Source organism: Canis aureus, chromosome 4, assembly GCF_053574225.1.
Source record: "Canis aureus isolate CA01 chromosome 4, VMU_Caureus_v.1.0, whole genome shotgun sequence".
Lineage (NCBI taxonomy): Eukaryota > Metazoa > Chordata > Mammalia > Carnivora > Canidae > Canis > Canis aureus.
Genome location: NC_135614.1, coordinates 13,842,152 through 13,860,781, shown reverse-complemented (window position 1 = coordinate 13,860,781; position 18,630 = coordinate 13,842,152).

Below are 18,630 nucleotides of genomic sequence, written 5' to 3'. Positions count from 1 at the left end.
ATGTAAAGGAGCATTTGTCCTCATTAACTAGGTCTGAACCACATTTCCTTCTAAAAAGATACAATAAATGCTTAATTCTTTCCCTTTAATTAAAAAAACTGAGGGTTTTAAAAAAGATTTTATTTATTTATTTGACCAAGAGAGAGCAAGAGAGAGTACAAGCAGGGGAAGCTACAGAGGAAGAGAGAGAAGCAGGCTTCCCACTGAGCAGGGAGCCCAATGCGGGGCTCAGTCCCAGAACCCTAGAACCACGACCTGAGCCAAAGCAGACACTTAACTAAGCCACCCAAGCATCCCAAAATGAGGATTTTTAAATGTTTTCTATTAAGAAGACAGTTTCTACTCTTTGATATAGAGTAAAAATTGTCAAAACTAAAAGCAAGAAACTGTTTCTAATATTTTCAGTGAAAGAAGAGAAAAACAGAATTTTAATTACCATGTACAAAGTGCAACTTATTTTTGTAATTATTATGTCATTACATAGGAATTAAACTGAAAATTCACCATCTTCAACAACAGTTTCAAAAAGCAATAATTAACTGACTAATAATTAATTATCATATATAACTGCTGCAAACATAAAGAACCATGTTAAAATAACCTTCATTAAAGGAATGAATAACCAATTGTAATAAATGAAGGTTTATTTGCAAAAATGTGAGATTATTACCCATAAAATATATTACATATATTGTCCTTTTATAGTCTGGTAAAGTCATACTTAAAAAGCCAAATCACAAGGAGTTGTGAAGGAAAATAAAATACATAAATGAATATTAAAAAGTGAACTAATTTTTCTTAAATAACTGATCACCTCATAGAGTTACAAAATTTAAATTTTTAGGAGCACCTGGGTAGCTCAGTGGTTGAGCATCTGCCTTTGTTTCAGGTCATGATCCCAGGGTCCTGGGATCAAGTTCAGCATCAGGTTCCCTGCAGGGAACCTGTTCTCCCTCTGCCTTTCTCTTTGTGTCGCTCAAGAATAAATAAATAAAATCTTTTAAAAAAATAAAATTTTAGTGCAGAAGCATCTACAGTCTCTAAAAGTTATTTTGGAATTGGCTCCAATAGGCATTCATTCCAGAGAATGTCATAAGACCTAAAATCACAAAAAATAAAAACAGGGCAGCCCAGGTGGCTCAGCAGTTTAGCATCACCTTCGGCCCAGGGTGTGATCCTGGAGACCCAGGATTGAGTCCTACGTTGGGCTCCCTGCGTGTAGACTGCTTCTCCCTCTGCCTGTGTCTCTGCCTCTCTCTCTCTCTCTCATGAATAAATAAATAAAAATTTAAAAAATAAATAAAATAAAAACAAAACCTGCATAACCGAATCTCCTATGTCCATTTGGCATGGTTTCTTGTACTGCCCCATTCCTTCCCAAATTACAGAATATGAAGAAACTTTCTTTGTAGCATTGCTATACTAGCAAACTACTGCACTGATATTGCCAACATTATATATGTTCGATCATTTTTATTGTCCCATGGGGAATAGGGAATGCAAAGCTGTCAAGGACAAAAGAAATGTATTTCTAAATGGTTAGCCATTCCTGAGAAACTTCGTAGAATTTCTTTCAAAATTGATATCTTTGGGGGAAAGAGCAAGAAAATAAATAAATAACACAGTGAACAACCAGAAAAATCAAAAGGAAAAGGCAATTCTTCAGATGGCATAGACTTTTCTAGAGAATTCTCTTTCAGTGTTGATCACATAAAATTAATATCAAAGACGTGTTTGATTCTACATCATTCTTTCAAACTTGTAGAATTTGATCAATTCATATCCATCAAAGAAATACATCATTCTTTCAAACTTGTAGAATTTGATCAATTCATATCCATCAAAGAAATACATCATTCTTTCAAACTTGTAGAATTTGATCAATTCATATCCATCAAAGAAATTCAAGCGGCCGAGATAGCTCAGTTGGGAGAGCGTTAGACTGAAGAAATTCATATCCTTGAACTCCAGCCCAGGAACATCCATAGCACAGAACCTTTCCTGGTGTAGGGAGTGAGTCATACTATCCACCCAGCTTCCAGAGTTTCACAATCTAGTTTTTCACTGCTACTTGCAGGGGAGGTGCAGTTTTCCTTTGCTATCCTGTCAGTTCTTCTAGAATGCTTGTTTTGAAAATAAGAATTTATTCCAGTGCAATTGAGTTATTAGGGAATGATTTGAGCAAAATTAAATTTTATGTTTGCTTATGTGCAGTTTTTTCTGTGAAAATACTAAGTAAATGCAGAAAACTGCACCCAGGGGCTCTGGGGCCACAGGTGCTTAACGTGGAGAAGAAAATGGGAGAGCATGAGAATTGCTTTTAAAAATCTGGAGAGTTGGGGCAGACCGGGTGGCTCAGTGGTTTAGCGCCGCCTTCAGCCCAGTGCATGATCCTGGAGACCCGGGATCGAGTCCCATGTCAGGCTCCCTGCATGGAGCCTGCTTCTCCCTCTGCCTGTGTCTCTGCCTCTCGCTTTCTCTCTCTCTCTCTCTCTCTCTCTCTCTCATGAATGAATAAATAAAATCTTAAAAAAAAAAAAAAAAAAAAGAAAGAAAGAAAAGAAAAGAGGGCAGCCCCGGTGGCGCAGCGGTTTAGCACCGCCTGCAGCCCAGGGCATGATCCTGGAGTCCCGGGATCGAGTCCCACGTCAGACTCTCTGCATGGAGCCTGCTTCTCCCTCTGCCTGTGTCTCTGCCTCTCTCTCTCTCTCTCTCCCTGCGTCTATGAATAAATAAATAAAATCTTTTAAAAATTTTGAAAAAAAAAAGAAAAGAAAAAAGAAAAGAAAACTGCACCCAGCTGCAATGAACTCTGATAGGATCCATCACCGGTTTACATGGATGCCATGGTTCCTGTGCAGTACTGCCAGCCAGTGACTAAGTGCAGTAGAGATCGAAACTGGGCCCATTCCTAGGAGATTGGGGATTCGTTTAACATGTTACCTTAGCTCAAGAATTCTCCATCAGCTTTGCTGAAAGTTTATTAAAACCGCACTGAGGTCTAAAACTTTTCCCACCCAAACTTCCTCCTTTCTCTTCTCCATTGAGGTTAGACCTTGCATTGCAGTCTGACAGTTCTCCTAGCCTCCTCTATCTCCCTTCCCTCAGAGCTATTTTCCCCAATAAATCTCTTGTCCATCTTATCCTATCTTCACATTTACTTCTCTGAGTACCAAACATAACCCAGTGGATCAATGGGGCTATAGATGAAAAAAAAAATGCCCATGTATTGATAATTGTTGAAGGTAGGTGACAGGTATATCTGACTATCCACTGCACTGTCAAACAAACAGGAACTCCATTTTACACCTATTTTAAATCTTTTTCTAAAGATTTTATTTATTTGAAAGAGAGAGAGCAGGTGCAGGGTGGGGGGAGGGGCAGAGACAGAGGGAGAAGCAGGCTCCCCATTGAGCAGGGAGCTCTACATGGGGCTTGACCCCAGGACCCCAGGATCATGATCTGAGCTGAAGGCCGATGCTTAATGGACTGAGTCACCCAGGCACACCTATTTTAAAACGTTTTTAATACATCCATAGTGAAAAGTTCAAAGTAAAAGAAGGGAGGGAACGAAGGGAGGATGGAAAGAAGGAGGGAGGGAAGATAGAGTAATAAACCTGGATGAGATGCCACTCAAGCTCAATGGAGCCTGCTTTGCGAACTTTGGTTCATTCTATGAGAATATGCGTTTAAGAGACAAACTGTGAAGGCTTCATATGCCCTTAAACAATATGCAGTGCATTCAACCCTATTTCTCTCTCCTAAATTCTTGGAAACCACTAATTTACCTTCTGTCTCTATGGATATCTCTATTCTGGACATTTCATAGAATTGGAATCATACAATGTGTGCCTTTTACGTCTGGCTTTTTTTAGCTAGCAAAATGTTTTCAAGTTTCATCCATGTTGTAGCATGTCTAAGTATTTAATTCCTTGATGGCTGAATAACAATCATTATATGGACATACCACATTTATTTATCCATTCATGAGTTCATTGACATTTGGGTTATCTCAACTTTTTGGCAATCATGGATAATGCTGCTATGAACATTTGCATCCAAGTTTCTATATGGACAGATGTTCTCAATTCTCTTGGATATATCCCTAGAAATGAAATTGCTGGGTGACATAGTAATTCTATTTTAACATTTTGAGAAACTTCCAACCTGTTTTCCAAAGTGGCTGCCAATTTTACAGTCCAACCAGCAATGTATGAAAGTTCCAATTTCTCCACTGCCTCGACAACACTTGATAATATCTGTTTTTGTTTATTTCTTTTTTAGTGACATAAAATATTATCTCACAATTTTGATTTGCAATTCCCTAATGACTAATGATATCCAGCATCTTTTCATGTGCTATTAGACATTTGTATATGTTCTTTGGAGATATATCTGTTCAAATCTTTTGCTCATTTTTTTTTCCAAGAGGAGTGACTCAGTTTATCATTTTCAACCTGACCCCATCTTTCCCTTTAGGCTCCAACACTACACAGAGCTGCCCCCTCCCACGCTCTCCCCATAACAGCCAAGCCTCTTAGAGGTGAAGGGGGTAAACCACAAAGTTAGAAGGTCTGTCTGTGAAAAGCCAAGGCTGTACCATTCTCAAACAAGGAGACAAACTATAAGAAGGGCTCATTGACTGGACACAGTGAGTGTGACATAGTTAAATGCCTAAATCCCTGGCTTCTCGGGCTCAATCATTGTCCAAGGTTGAGGCCAGCAATGCTGTGTGAAGGCTTCAATTTCCACAGGATCATGGGGCATCATCCAGGATATGACAGACTCTAGCAGGTTAGAGATGCACAGGGCCCATCTGGTTCAGGGTCCTGATGCCCTCACCAGGGCACGGGCTTCGGCAACTTTGGCCTCACTCCACCTCATCTTGGAAACACTCCTGAGACATGGAATAAAAGGTGTAAACCTAAGTAGTTAACACCAGGACCCAGTGCCCACACAGGTCATGGTGTTCCAGTCTGCCTCTGTGGCAGTCCCCTGCCAATGGGCGAGCTACAACTGCTGCATTAATTGCAGCTGCTCAGGAATCAGCTTCTCCCAGTAGGGCCAATTTGCTAAGCCCAGAGGAGCCTTTCCACTCTGCATCCAGAGGATCACCAGCTCTGGCATCACCTTGTTGCTGCTCTTCCCTTCTTCCTTTTGCTCATTTTGAATTCAGTAATTCCTTTTTATTATTGAGTAGTAAGAGTCCTTTGCACATTCTAGATGTATTCCATGATCAGATATATAATTTGGAAATATTTTCTCTCCTTGTAGCTTGAACTTTTTGATGGTGTCCTTTAGGGAATGAAAGTTTTAATTTTAATGAATTTCAGCTTTTCTATTTTTTTATGTCACTTGTGCTTTTGCTGTCATGTCTGAGAAACCAATACCTAATCCAAATTCATGAAGATGTTCCCTTCAAAGAGTGCTATAGTTTTAACGCTTACATTTAGATCTGTGACCCTTTTTGAGTTAATTTTTCTATGTGGTGTGAAGTAGGGTTTCAAGTTCATTCTCTTTTTTTTTTTTTTTAAGATTTTATTTATTCATGAGAGACACAGAGAGAGAGAGAGAGAGGCAGAGACACAGGCAGAGGGAAAAGCAGGCCAATGCGCGACTTGACCCAGGGAGCCCAATGCGCGACTTGACCCGGGGATCCAGGATCATGTCCTGAGCTGAATTCAGATACTTAAGTGCTGAGCCACCCAGACGTCCCTCAAGTTCATTCTTTTTTTTTTTTTTTTTTAATTTTAATTTTTTTTTTTATGATAGTCACAGAGAGAGAGAGAGGAGAGAGAGGCAGAGACACAGGCAGAGGGAGAAGCAGGCTCCATGCACCGGGAGCCTGATGTGGGATTCGATCCCGGGTCTCCAGGATCGTGCCCTGGGCCAAAGGCAGGCGCTAAACCGCTGCGCCACCCAGGGATCCCCCCTCAAGTTCATTCTTTTACCTGTGGATATCCAGTTGTCTGAGCACTATTTGTAGAAAAGATTATTTTTTTCCATATTGACTTGTCTTGGCACCCTTGTTGAAAACCAGCTACTATACATGTGTTTAGTGTTTATTTTTGGAGCCATAATTCTGTTTTGTGAATTTATAGGTCTGTTTTTACGGCAGTATCATCTTGCCTTGATTAATGTAGTTTTGCAATAAGTTTTGAAACTGGAAAATATAGCTCTTCGAAATTTGTTTTTCTTTTCAAGATTGCTTTGGTATTCTGGATCCCTTGCATTTCCATAATAATTTTATGATTCCCTGGACAATATCTACGGAAAAGATAGTTGGGATTTTGCTAGGCATCACATTGAATGTGTAGATCAATTTGGAGAATATTGCCCAATATTGTCCTCTAATAGATTGATGTCTTTCCATTTAATTAAGTCTTCTCTAATTTTTTTCAATAATGTCTTTAAGTTTTTAACATATAAGTCTTGTGCTTCTTTTTTAACATTTATTCCTATTTATTCTTTTTGATGCTGTTGTAAATGGAGTTGTTTTATTAGTTTCATTTTTGGATTGCTCATTACTAGTGTATAAAAATATACTTGATTTTTATGTATTGATGTAGAATTCTGCAAATTTACTGGACTTATTAGTTCTGATAATTTATCAATGGACACCTTAGAATTTTCCATATAAAAGACTGTGTTTATCTGTTGGTAAACACGTTTTTATTTCTTTCTTTCCATCCAGATGCCTTTTATTGCTTCTTCTTGCCTAATTGCTCTGGCGAGACCTTCTGGTACAATGTTTCTGAGTCAGTGTGAGTGAGCCTGTGGGTTGACTGGGATGCTCTGTTTCAGGCTTTAGTTTGGTTGTACTTGTCTGTGTTCAGTTGGATTCAGTGGGGCTTAGCTATCTCTTAGCATTTTGTAGAGGCTCCAGACTCCAGAATGCGAGTTTAGGTCTACTTCATATGTCTCCACATTCTCTTTGAACCTACAGCTACCAGTGATTGGTGAAGCACAGGTATGCAAGAGACTAAGCCCATACCATGAAAACACCTTTAAAGCCTTTGCTCTTATCCAGGGGATAGTAAGTACATTCTGCTCCAGGAGAGGACATTGCAGAGGTAAGTGGAAAGGAGGCAAATGTATATTTTTATTAGAGGGGAATGAAAACCTGGAACAATAGGCCCAATTTTTAAAAATCTGGGCATACAGATGGAGTCAGGGACAGGTTAGAGAAAAATGCATTAGATCCATAGAGTTCTATTTTTCTGCTTATATATTTCACACGGGCAGTTTGTTCCCCCAGACCTGCTAATTCATGAAATCAGTTCATTCATTCATTCAACACATATTTACTGCTTTCATCAGGTAACTTCCTTCACAGCTCTCCCCTCCAGGTTCCAGGAATGACTCTCTTGCACCCTCAGGTCTAGAGCTGACAAGTTTGCACTCTAGTCTTTGTGTGCTTTCTTACAATCTGCCCGCATCTCTATAGGGTTTTTAAGGAGCTCTCCTCAAATTATCCCAATGCCAGAACAACGACTGATACATCTGTTAACAGTTTCCAGCTAATAATGTCAATGTAATGACTCAAAATAGGACTACTCAGTCTGAAGTTTATTGTACTTTTTTTGTCCTGACCACATATCCCTCCAGAAATATACAGCCAAAATATAGCGGTTTACACTGCATTACTTTTCTGTTGCTGCCATAACATATCACCACAAATTTAGCGGCTTAAAATGACGCACATTTCTCATCTCAAAGTCCTGTAGGTCAGAAGTCCAGTTTGGTTCAGCTGCTTTCTCTGCTTTAGGTTTCACAAAGCCAAAATCGAGATGTTGGCTGGCCTGAGCTCTGATCTGGGGGGCTCTGGGGAGCAAGAATCCACTTCCACCTTCATCCAGGTTATTGCACAAATTGGTTCCTTGTGAATATAGGATTGAGGGCCCCGTTTCTTTGTTGGCTGTGGGCATGTGGCCACTGTTAGCTTCTGGAAGCCTCTATTTAATTTGGGCACATGTGTCTTTCCGTGTCAGTGCCAGCAAAAGCATGTCCAATCCTTGTCATGCTTGCAATCTCTCTGACAGCACACCCTGCTCCAGCTCTTCTGTTTCCAGCACAGAAAGTTCTCTGCTTTTAAGGGTTTGTGTGATTAGACTGGACTGACCAGATAATCCAGGATAATTTCCCTATCATAAGGTCCATAATCTTCATCGCACCTGCAAAGTTTCTTTTGCCATTTTAATGTAACGTCTTCAAAGTTTTGGATATTAGAGTGAGGACATCTTTTAGGGACTGTTGTTCCGCCTATCATAGGTAGACATTTGAAAAGTCTCCTATCATTGTGCCACCAAATGGTATATAATTAAGACTATTTATTTGGCTAAGTGTTTTTTTTTGTTTGTTTATTTATTTGAGAGAGAAGGAGAGAGAGAGAGAGCAGGAATAGGAGGAAGGGGCAGAGGAAAACGGAGAAGCAGACTCGCGGCTGAGCAGGGAGCTCGACACTGGGGCTCCATCCCAGGACCTGGAGTTGGTGACCTGAGCTGAAGTCAGATGCTTAATGGACTGAGCCACCTAGGCACCCCTCGGTTAATTTTTTAAAAAGATTTTATTCATGTATTTGAGAAAGAGAAAGAGAACGTAAGCAGGGAGGAGGGGCAGAGAGTGAGGGAGAAGCAGGCCCTCCACTGAGCAGAGAGCTTGATGCAAGGGTCAATCATGACCTGAGCAGAAGGCAGACACTTAACTGACTGAGCCACCCAAGCACCTCACAGTTAATTTGTTTTTAACTTTTTGTTTCAAAATAATTTTAGAAGAGTTATAGAGAGAGTACAGAGGATTCCTGTATTCCTTTGTGTGAATTAGTTTTTTTATTTTTAGGAACTCTTTTTAAAAAAAATAAAAGATTTTGCTTTGTTTTTAGTTATGCAAAGCATTTACATGTTTCCTAAATAAAAAATCATATAACCCGGTACATTGCAAAATTTGGCTTTCATACAAGCTCACCTTCCTGTTTTTTTCTTCCCTTTAATAACTCCTCCTTCCTCTAATCTGCTGACACTCCCCATTGCTGTTACAACCCTCAACCTTTCTTACCTGAGATAATTATTCTTCAGAGGCGGTTCCATCTTTCCTCCCAGGTCCTCCATCAGGAGAGGGGGAAATACAATGATAAAGCTTAATGACATCACTGGCTAAGTAGGGCAAAGGCTGGCAGAGGCTTCAGATGGAATATCCAGGGTGTGTCCCTAATCACTGACCACACACCCACCTCTCCTTGAAATCACTGGATATCAATAAAGCTTATCACAATTACTTAAGTGCACCATATTTACTATACTATAAAACATCATCAATAGTACAACCTACCACCAGTTTATGACATTTTGAGAGGAATAAAAAGAGCAATTCCACATTAAACAAACACACAGATTATAGAGTGCATCCCAGCTTCGAAAGTGTAAAAAGTGCAATGTAAAAACATATCTTAGAACAAGAACAAGGAAATATAGTCCACATCATTCTGTAGTTAAATTAGCTCCATCTTTTTGAAAACTGTCTTCTTTCTCATATTGACATTTTTTTTCAAATTTATTAGGGAGATACTGCATCTTTCTTAAATATATATATTTTCAGTTAAACACAGTTGATTCTTATTATTCATGATAGCTGTTGTCTGTACTGCCTCTGCAAACACTAAATTAGTGAATTAGCAAACACTGAAGTGGGAGCTGTTGCTTCTAGGAGAAATACAGATTTAGGTTCCTATGAGAACACAAAGTTTTAGTCTACCCTCAATATATAATCTTGTTTTATGTATGTATTTCTGTAATGACTCCTTATTTAATATATATTGTTCATTCGTTAACAGTGAGCTCATGGCCAACAGCACTGCAACTCATGCCTGAAAGCAGCTTCGGCAACAAATGCTATCTTCTTTCTAAGGCACATCACAGCCTTATCGAGTTTAGGAACTTGAGGGCCATTTTAAACTGTGAAATTATCAACAAAAAGCACAAAAATGCAAAACATGAGGTACCGGACAGACCATGAAAGGAACACTTTTTATAGCATTAAAGCTGAAACAAAAAGGTAGTGGAGTGTTCCTTTGCTCTACCTAGTTGAGAACATGTGTACCAGGTGACTCAGATTTTTCAACACCGCACATGTCTGCGAAATACCACAGCAGCACTATATGTATTGATTTGGGAGTTACAAATGTATTTTAGTGAGTGGGAAAATTCACAAATATGGAATTCACAAATAATAATGATCAATTGTATTTGAAACACACAGAAAAGTTTAAAAACAGCCTGCCATGTACAATCCAGTCTTGTCAAATCTTAACATTTTGTTACATTGGCATCCAATTTTATACAGACTTCTTTTTCAAAGAAATAAAACATTACAGACACAATTGAAGCCCTCTGTAATCTTCTCCTCCTTTCTAGAGGCAACCATGATCTTGAAATTGGAGTTTATTGATATACATGCCTTCTTACATACACTGTATATGTAAGTACTCACAAATGATTATTGTTTTGCCTACTTTCAAATCGCATTATGCACACTATGTTTCTGCAATTTGTTTTGTTTTCCCTTAACATGTTTTGATAATTATTTGTGTGGATACAATATCGTTCAAGAGAATTTATTTTTCTTGCTATATAGTATAAGTTTATCTATCTATTCTCCTGCTGATGAACATTTATTTGTTCCTAGATTTTGCTGTTTTACACAATTTGCAGAGATTCTTGTTAACGTCTCCTGTGTATGTGTGACTGTTTTCCAGAATGCATACTAAGGAATTGCTGGACTGTAAGAAACATGTATTTTCACCTTTATTAGATATTACTAAATTGTTCTCCAGTTTACTATTCTATCAGCAATGAATAACAAAAGAGGGTTCTCATTGCTTCTTGTTCCCACCAACCATTTGCTATTGCTAGATTTCAATTTTTTTGTGTGTGAATTTGGGACACCTGGGTGGCTCAATTGGTTAAGTGTCTGCCTTTGCCTTGGGTCATGATCTCAGGATCCTGGGATTGAGTCCCACATAGGGTTCTGCTTCTCCCGCTCCCGCACTCCCTGCTTGTGCTCTCTCTCTCTCTCTATGTCAAATAAATGAATAAAATATTTTAAATAAATAAACTTTATTGCCAATTTGAAGGCTATGTAAGAATATTTCATCGTGGTATTAATTTGGATTCCACTTGTAATAAGAGTGAGCATTTTGTCAGTTGTTTCTTGGCAATTTAGTTTTCTGCTTCTGTCGAATTGTCTGATCAATATCCTTTGCCTTTTTTTTTTCTTAATGGATTGGGTTTTCTTTCCTATTCACAAGTAGGAGTTGTTTATGTATTCTGGATGCTAATACTTTGTCAGTTATGTGAGAGGCAAATATCTTACTTGCTATACGTAGTCTCATAGGGGTCCAGGCTGACCGGGTTGTACCATCTTGAATTTGTGCTCCCTATAGTGGCCCTGAGGTTACCGTTACAATTAGTCATAAAGGAAAAGAGCAAGGAGGGCTAGCTTAAAATTTTTTATTCTTCATCTGTGGCAGTGGCATACATCACTTCCATTTATATTCTACTCTGGGGAACACTATCATATGCCCATGCCCAAGTGCAAGTGCGGTTGGGAGGTCTTGTCTGATTAAATGCCTAAAAAAGCAGAGAACAGTTTTGGTGAATACTTAGCAATATAATAGCCTTTAACTTTCTTTCTTTTTTCTTTTTACACTGCCCTTTTCTAGTTTTAGGATCAGACTTATTATCCTCATAAAACAGTTGTGAGTTATTTCCTTGTTTTCTATTCTCTGGAACAGTTTGTATAAGACAGGGATTATTTGTTCTCTGATTGTTTGGTAGCACTCTCTTATAAATCTTTCAGACCTCAGAGGAGCATATTTTTCGGAGGAACATTTTCAACCTCTGCTTCAATTTGCTCAATGGTTACATTAAGGCTTTCTATTTGTTCTTGGCAAGTTCTCTTTTCCCTACAAAAATTGTACATTTTGACTACATTCTTTTTTTCTTACCTTAAAATTGCATACAGATACTTGCTCCTTATCTTTTTTTCCTTGCTATATCTCACTATTTGTTTATCTGGTATTTTGCTACTTTAGCAGCATCCCTTATGTTTGATAAGTCGATTTTAAATTACCTTTGTTATAAATGTCTGTTAATAATTTTCATATTTAATTCACGTCTGATTCACAATTTATTTAGAAACTTTTAAATTCCTTAGTACACATAATACGTATTTTATTTTAGTTATATCTTATCAACAATTTATCATTTAATTGCATTATGATCAGAAAGCTTGATTCTGATTCTTTGATAAGGCAAAAAATCATGTTTGTTAAGAGTATATGTTCTAGGGCAGCCTGGGTGGCTCAGCGGTTTAGTGCCGCCTTCAGCCCAGGGCATGATCCTGGGGACCCGGGATTGAGTCCCACATTGGGCTACCTGCATGGAGCCTGCTTCTCCCTCTGCCTGTGTCTCTGCCTCTCTCTCTCTGTGTCTCTCACGAATAAATAAATAAAATCCTTTAAAAAAAAGTATATGTTCTATAATTAAATATCTATCCTCCATTTTCAGTAGGAATTATCAGGGCAACCACATAATCCTAGCTACTGAGAAAAGACTCTACAAAAGAATGACAGCTGATATAAGAAATCCCTGGTTGAAACCAGGATCATCCATGGATATTGAAATTACTAGGTCAAGTGATGATAGGAGCAAGATGACAATGTATCCATTGCCAAGATGTCACCTTGCTCACCTTGTCCATTATTTGTTGGGAGAAAATGTAAACCATAGCATTGCAATAGTGAAAACTGGATGTTACCACTTTAACTCAGGGATTAATTTTAGAATCTATTTTTAGTCAACACCCAGACAATTATGTGCTTTTTGTTACAATGTGAAGCATACAGCATCACCTATGAAATATTCTTGCTAAGAATGTTTAATGGATCTAAACAAGTTGTAGACCTAAATTTTTTGTGTTTATAGGAAACACAAAGGGCAGAAGGAAAAGTTAAAACAATATCAAAAGAGAGAATTGGGCAAATCTAGGAGTAGGATATTGCATAAGTGTCTTCAGCATTCTAATGATGAAAAGTGATGAAAGGGCTTTATTAAAATAAAAGACTAAAGAGATGAAGAAAAATGTAGTGCGATGATGTGTGGTCTTTGATTAGATCTTGGTTTTAATAAGCCAGTTGTAAAAGGCATGCTGGGGACAATCAGGAAAGTTATGATATCAGTACAGTACAAGGGGTGACCTGATTGGCTCAGGCAGTAGAGCATGTGACTCTTGATCTTGGGGTAGTCAGTTTGAGCCCCACGTTGGGCATAGAGCTTACTCCAAAAATAGCGTACTATGTGATAGTAAGGGAATTACTATTATTTTATTGGTCATAATAATTGTATTATGGTCATGCAGGAAAATTTTTTGGAGGGAGACGTTGTGATGTCTCTATTTCACTTTAGAATATCTAAACATACCACTCTCCTCAGAAAGAAAAAGACAACTGGTTTATTTCTTACAGAAAATCCAAATTCATCCCTGTGGCATAAAAAAGTGCTTCAAATCTGGTCATAATTTATATTGTTAGTCACTTGCTCTCTTACAGTTCACATTCTGGCCTCACTAAATGTTTCACTCTTTGGTTTATTGCCATCAATCAGCTATTTTTCCCGCATCAAAATGACCTTTCCTTCCTTCTCCAAATAACTATTAAAATTGATTCCCACATATATGAGCACATTTGCATATACATCCTCACAAAACAAAACATTTTTAATGTCACAAGTATTGGCAGTTATAAATGTGTAAAATACAAATGGGAAGGAAGCATATCTATCATGGAAAAGAGGCATGGAATCAAACTGAGTTGTTGTTGTTTTTATTTTTTTCTTATTTTTTTAAGTTGGCTCCATACCCAGCATGGAGCCCAATGGCAGGGTTTGAACTCATGACCCGAACTTCCTGAGATGAAGACCCTGAGATGAAAGCCTCAGCTGAGATCAAAGGTCAGATGCTTAACTGACTAAGCCACCCAATTATCACAAATGGAGTTGTTGATGGAGGAGACTAACCGTTTAAGTACACTGTGTCTTTTTTTAAAAAAGGAAAATAATAAAATAAATATGACCAAATGGCAAAATTTAGTAATTTGGGGTGTTGAGAATGTGTGCTTGTATGTTATAAAATTTTCTCTCTAAAGGGGAGAAAAGTGCATGTCTACAGAATGTATTTGTTTGAACTCCAGTCTTCATTTTATGAGCTGGGGCAATTTTCAAATTTTTTTCTTTTTAGCCTGCATTTCCTCATCTTAGAAACAGGGATAAGAATAGTACCTACTCAAGTAGGCTTGTTTTGAGGATTAAACAAATTAATGCATGTGAAACACTAAAGCATTTAGCCAGCACCTAGCACAGGGTAAGCACCTAGGAAACATGGGATTTTGTGTATTGAGATTTTGTGTGTTGTGTGTGCCCTAGTGCACTATCACTTTTGGTAAATTGTGTGCCTGAATAGAGTGTTTGTTTTATAATTATTGGTTATGGGGATACACACATACACATACACACTCATACACACAAACACACATTTGATCAAGCCTTTTAATTGTGTGCATATCTTATACATTCCTCTTAATTTTTCATTTGCTTTATCTTTCAATGGAGAGATGTGCTATGATCACCTATGATGATTGTGGATGTGTCAATTTATCCACATGATTCTGTTAATTTTTAATACATATATTTGAGGCTGTATTACTACTGAGTACATAAACATTTTGTTTTATTTTCATGGTTATTTGTTCCTTTAATTATTATATGCTTACTTTCTTTTATATCTTGCAGCACTTTTGATTTCTTTGAGAGGCTTATTTTAAGGTGGCTTCTTTGGTTTCTTTTGGTAGGTATTTGTATATCTTTTTTCATTCTTTTACTTTTAAATTTTTCAATGTCTGACAGGCTTGTAAGAAATATGGCTGGATTTTTCCCCCATTCTGATTATCTCTGTGTCCTTCCTTTAGGTAGGCTCATTTACAGTTTTTATGCTTCCTGAAAAATATGTACAAATTTCTATAATCTTTCTGTGTGATTTCTATTTATTCTAATTTTTTCTGGTTCTCTTCTTTTCTTTTTTTAAAACTTCCTAGTGTATTGAATAAGTATTTGCTATTCTCTTTTATTCCTTTAACTAATTTTAAAGTTGAATATTCCATTCTATTCCTTTAGTGGTTTACTTTAAAATTTTAACATGCATTATTCAACAAAAACATAAGTGAATCATTATCTCTTCTCTCCTTTTGAACATCACAAAGTCTTTAGAATACCTTAACTCCAATTCCTCTCTGCCTATTTGTTGTTTTCCAGTATTTTACTTCTCCCTAAAATAGTAATTATTTTTATTATTGGCTTTTAAATTCCTATTATTCATCATCATTATTTTTCATATATTTTTATATTTGTGTGGTCAGTATTTGTTTAATACTGGTTTAAACACTTTCTTCAGGTTTCTTTGTTTATGGTTCTTTCTTGTATCTTGCTGCTTCTAGAAGAACATTTAGAAATTCTCTGAGCTGGACTGTTAGTGGGAAGATATTTGTCTTAAAATGTCTTTAGTCTTATTCTTAAAGAGTATCATAGCTGTGCATAGATTCCTAATAGTGTCATTTTTCTCTTAGCACTTTGATGTTATTATTTTATTGTCTTCTGGCTTCTATTGTTGCCATTAAAAAATCTGTTGCCATTAAGAAATCTGTTGACACTCTAATTGTAGATAATTGTCCTTTGAGGTTGTCTCTATTTTTGTCTTTCTCTCTGGTTTTATATAGAATTGTTTTAATTTTTTTTGCCTTGTTCTTCAGAGTTTTTATTAACATATGTCTGAATTTCTCTAGATACAGCTCTATTTTTATTTATCCTATTCCATTCTTTTTTTGTTTGTTTTTAAGTAGGCTCCATGCCCAATGGAGGGCTTGAACTCATGATAGCAAGATCAAGAGTTGCACACTCTACCAACTGAGCCAGCCTGGTGCCGCTATCCTACTCCATTCTTATTTTACCTCTTGAATTTAATCATTTGTATTTTTCTATCAATTATAGAAAGTTCTTAGCCATTATCGCTTTAAATATTGCCTCCATTTCTCCACTTTATTCTCTAATTTCTGAATACCTGTTAGATGTATGTTGGGCCTTGCTCTTGGATCCTCTCTCTTATATCTCTGTATGTCTCTCTGCTGCATTTGTATTTCCTCAGGTCTATCTTCTACTTTGCTAATTCTCTCTTCAGCTGTGTCCAATCTGCTAATTAATTTACTCCCTGAGGATTTTTAAAATTATTCACTCAATGAAATAAATAGCTGCTCAGGTTGTAGTTTGGGTGTTCCTAATTGAAAGAAGACAATGCTAATAGAATTAAAGCAATGATCAGATAAGGCCCTTCCATGTTGGTGTTGGAAGAGGACAGGAAAAAAGATACTCTGCAGCCATAAAACTAACTAATTAATTACTTTTATCCCACTCTTGAGTAATATGACTTACTCCTGCTTCTTTCCAAATGATAACACTAGCCCTGTCTTCATACTCCTGCTTCTTAGATAAAAATTATCAATATACTCAATCACCAAATTTCCTCTACTTTTTAATAATATCTTTTTTTTAAATTTTTTTATGATAGTCACAGAGAGAGAGAGAGAGAGAGAGAGAGGCAGAGGGAGAAGCAGGCTCCATGCACCGGGAGCCTGACGTGGGATTCGATCCCAGGTCTCCAGGATCGTGCTCTGGGCCAAAGGCAGGCACCAAACCGCTGTGCCACCCAGGGATCCCTTTTTGATAATATCTAATTCAGAACTGACCCTTGCTTTTTTAAACCTTGCTTAGAATCACCTAATTCAAGCACCAATCCTATAATAAACCCCTTCCTACAACTTTTATGGTGTACATTCTCCTTTATTGCAGCAAGCTAGATAAAGCTAGTACTTTGGCTGCAGATGTGTTCCTGTTTGGTTAATTGATTTTAGCCTACTACATATTTTAAGTTCTAAATATTTTCTTTAATTCTTTTGTAATTTGGATTGTTCTGTTTTTAAGTCTGTGTTTTTCTATCTTATGCTTTCTATTCCTTCTTTTATGGATTTTATTTTAAATATACTTAATTTTATCCAACTCTCTCCAACACTTGTCTTAACTGAAATTTTAGGAATAGCATCCTTCCTATTTTTATCATTTGCTAATTTTTATTTGAAAGGGATTATTTCTGTGTGTTTTATCATTTCCAATTGTAATCCCATTTTCATTTTGAGACTGCTTCCAGGGTGAAGTTGGCCTGTTCCCGTCAGGTACACTAGAAATACTACCATCTTTATGCCAAATATTTTTTGCCAGTCTATTTTCTTGCTTGAATTTTACACAGAGTACAAACAGCCTTTTTCAGTATGTTTGATGAGATTTGATAAATGTATACATTTGTGTAACCACTACCACAGTGAAAGTATAGAACATTTCCATCACTCAGAAATTCCCCAGGCCAACTCAACCTGTAAGATACTATGTCGGCTTGGGGATTTTTGGACCATGTAGGTAGTATGAAGCATATATGTGAAATTCCTAACTCCTTGAGGCTTAGGTTTAGATGATAATTTTTCCAAAGAGATTTTTTTTTTTTAAAACTCTGAATCCAATTTAAGGCAAATAAGCCTCTTAGTTGTCTTCCTGTTTGTGGATAGGAAGACTTTCAGTGTGGTGTAGCTTATCTGGCATTTTGTACATTCCTTAGTTACATCTTCCTGCCTTGAATGGCCCAAGTCCTCAAATTCTGTCCCTGATGGGCAATAATTAAACTTATGATTAACAAACCCCACAATGCTTCTCTTTCAGTTTCAGCTGCTAGGTTGCCACTCTGGTTTGTAGTACCTTACTCCTCCCCTTTTTGGATTCATACATTTTGTTGAAGTGCAAGATACATATAGTCAAGTACATAGATCATAAATATACAGCTCAATATCGTTTCACAAGTGAACATACCAACATAACAAGTACCTGGATAAAGAAAAAGAACATTATTAGAAATCTTCTAGTATCCTTTCCAAACACTATCTCCTCCCAAAGAGCGTCATTATTCTGAAGTCTAACCTCATAGATTAATTTTGCCTATCTTTGAACCCTATATAAATGCAATCATACAGCATATACTCTTTTGTGTCTGTCTTCCTTTGCTTATTAATATGTTTGTGAGGTTCACTCATGTTGTTTCATGTAGCCGTAGTTTGCACATTCACATTGCTGTATATTATTCTATTGCATGAATATAACAGGAGTTATATTATAGGTGGACTTAAAGATTGTTTCTAGTTTTTCTCTTTGCTTTGGAGCCTGGTATTTCCCTTTACTTTCTTTCCAGTTCTGCTGTGTATTTAGTGCCACTTAAAAAAGCATTTCTAGGTCAGCAATTCAGTGTCAAGACACATAGGTTGCCAAATCTCCAGATATATGTCATACGTTTCATTTTTTGTTTTTTATTTTTGAAATTCTTACTTGATTCTCCTCTAATTTACTTTAGCTGATGACATATTTCTTTTGTGTGCCATTTGTAGAGATGGTTTTGATTCCTTTGAACCTTTAATGAGTGCACATAAACAGGAGG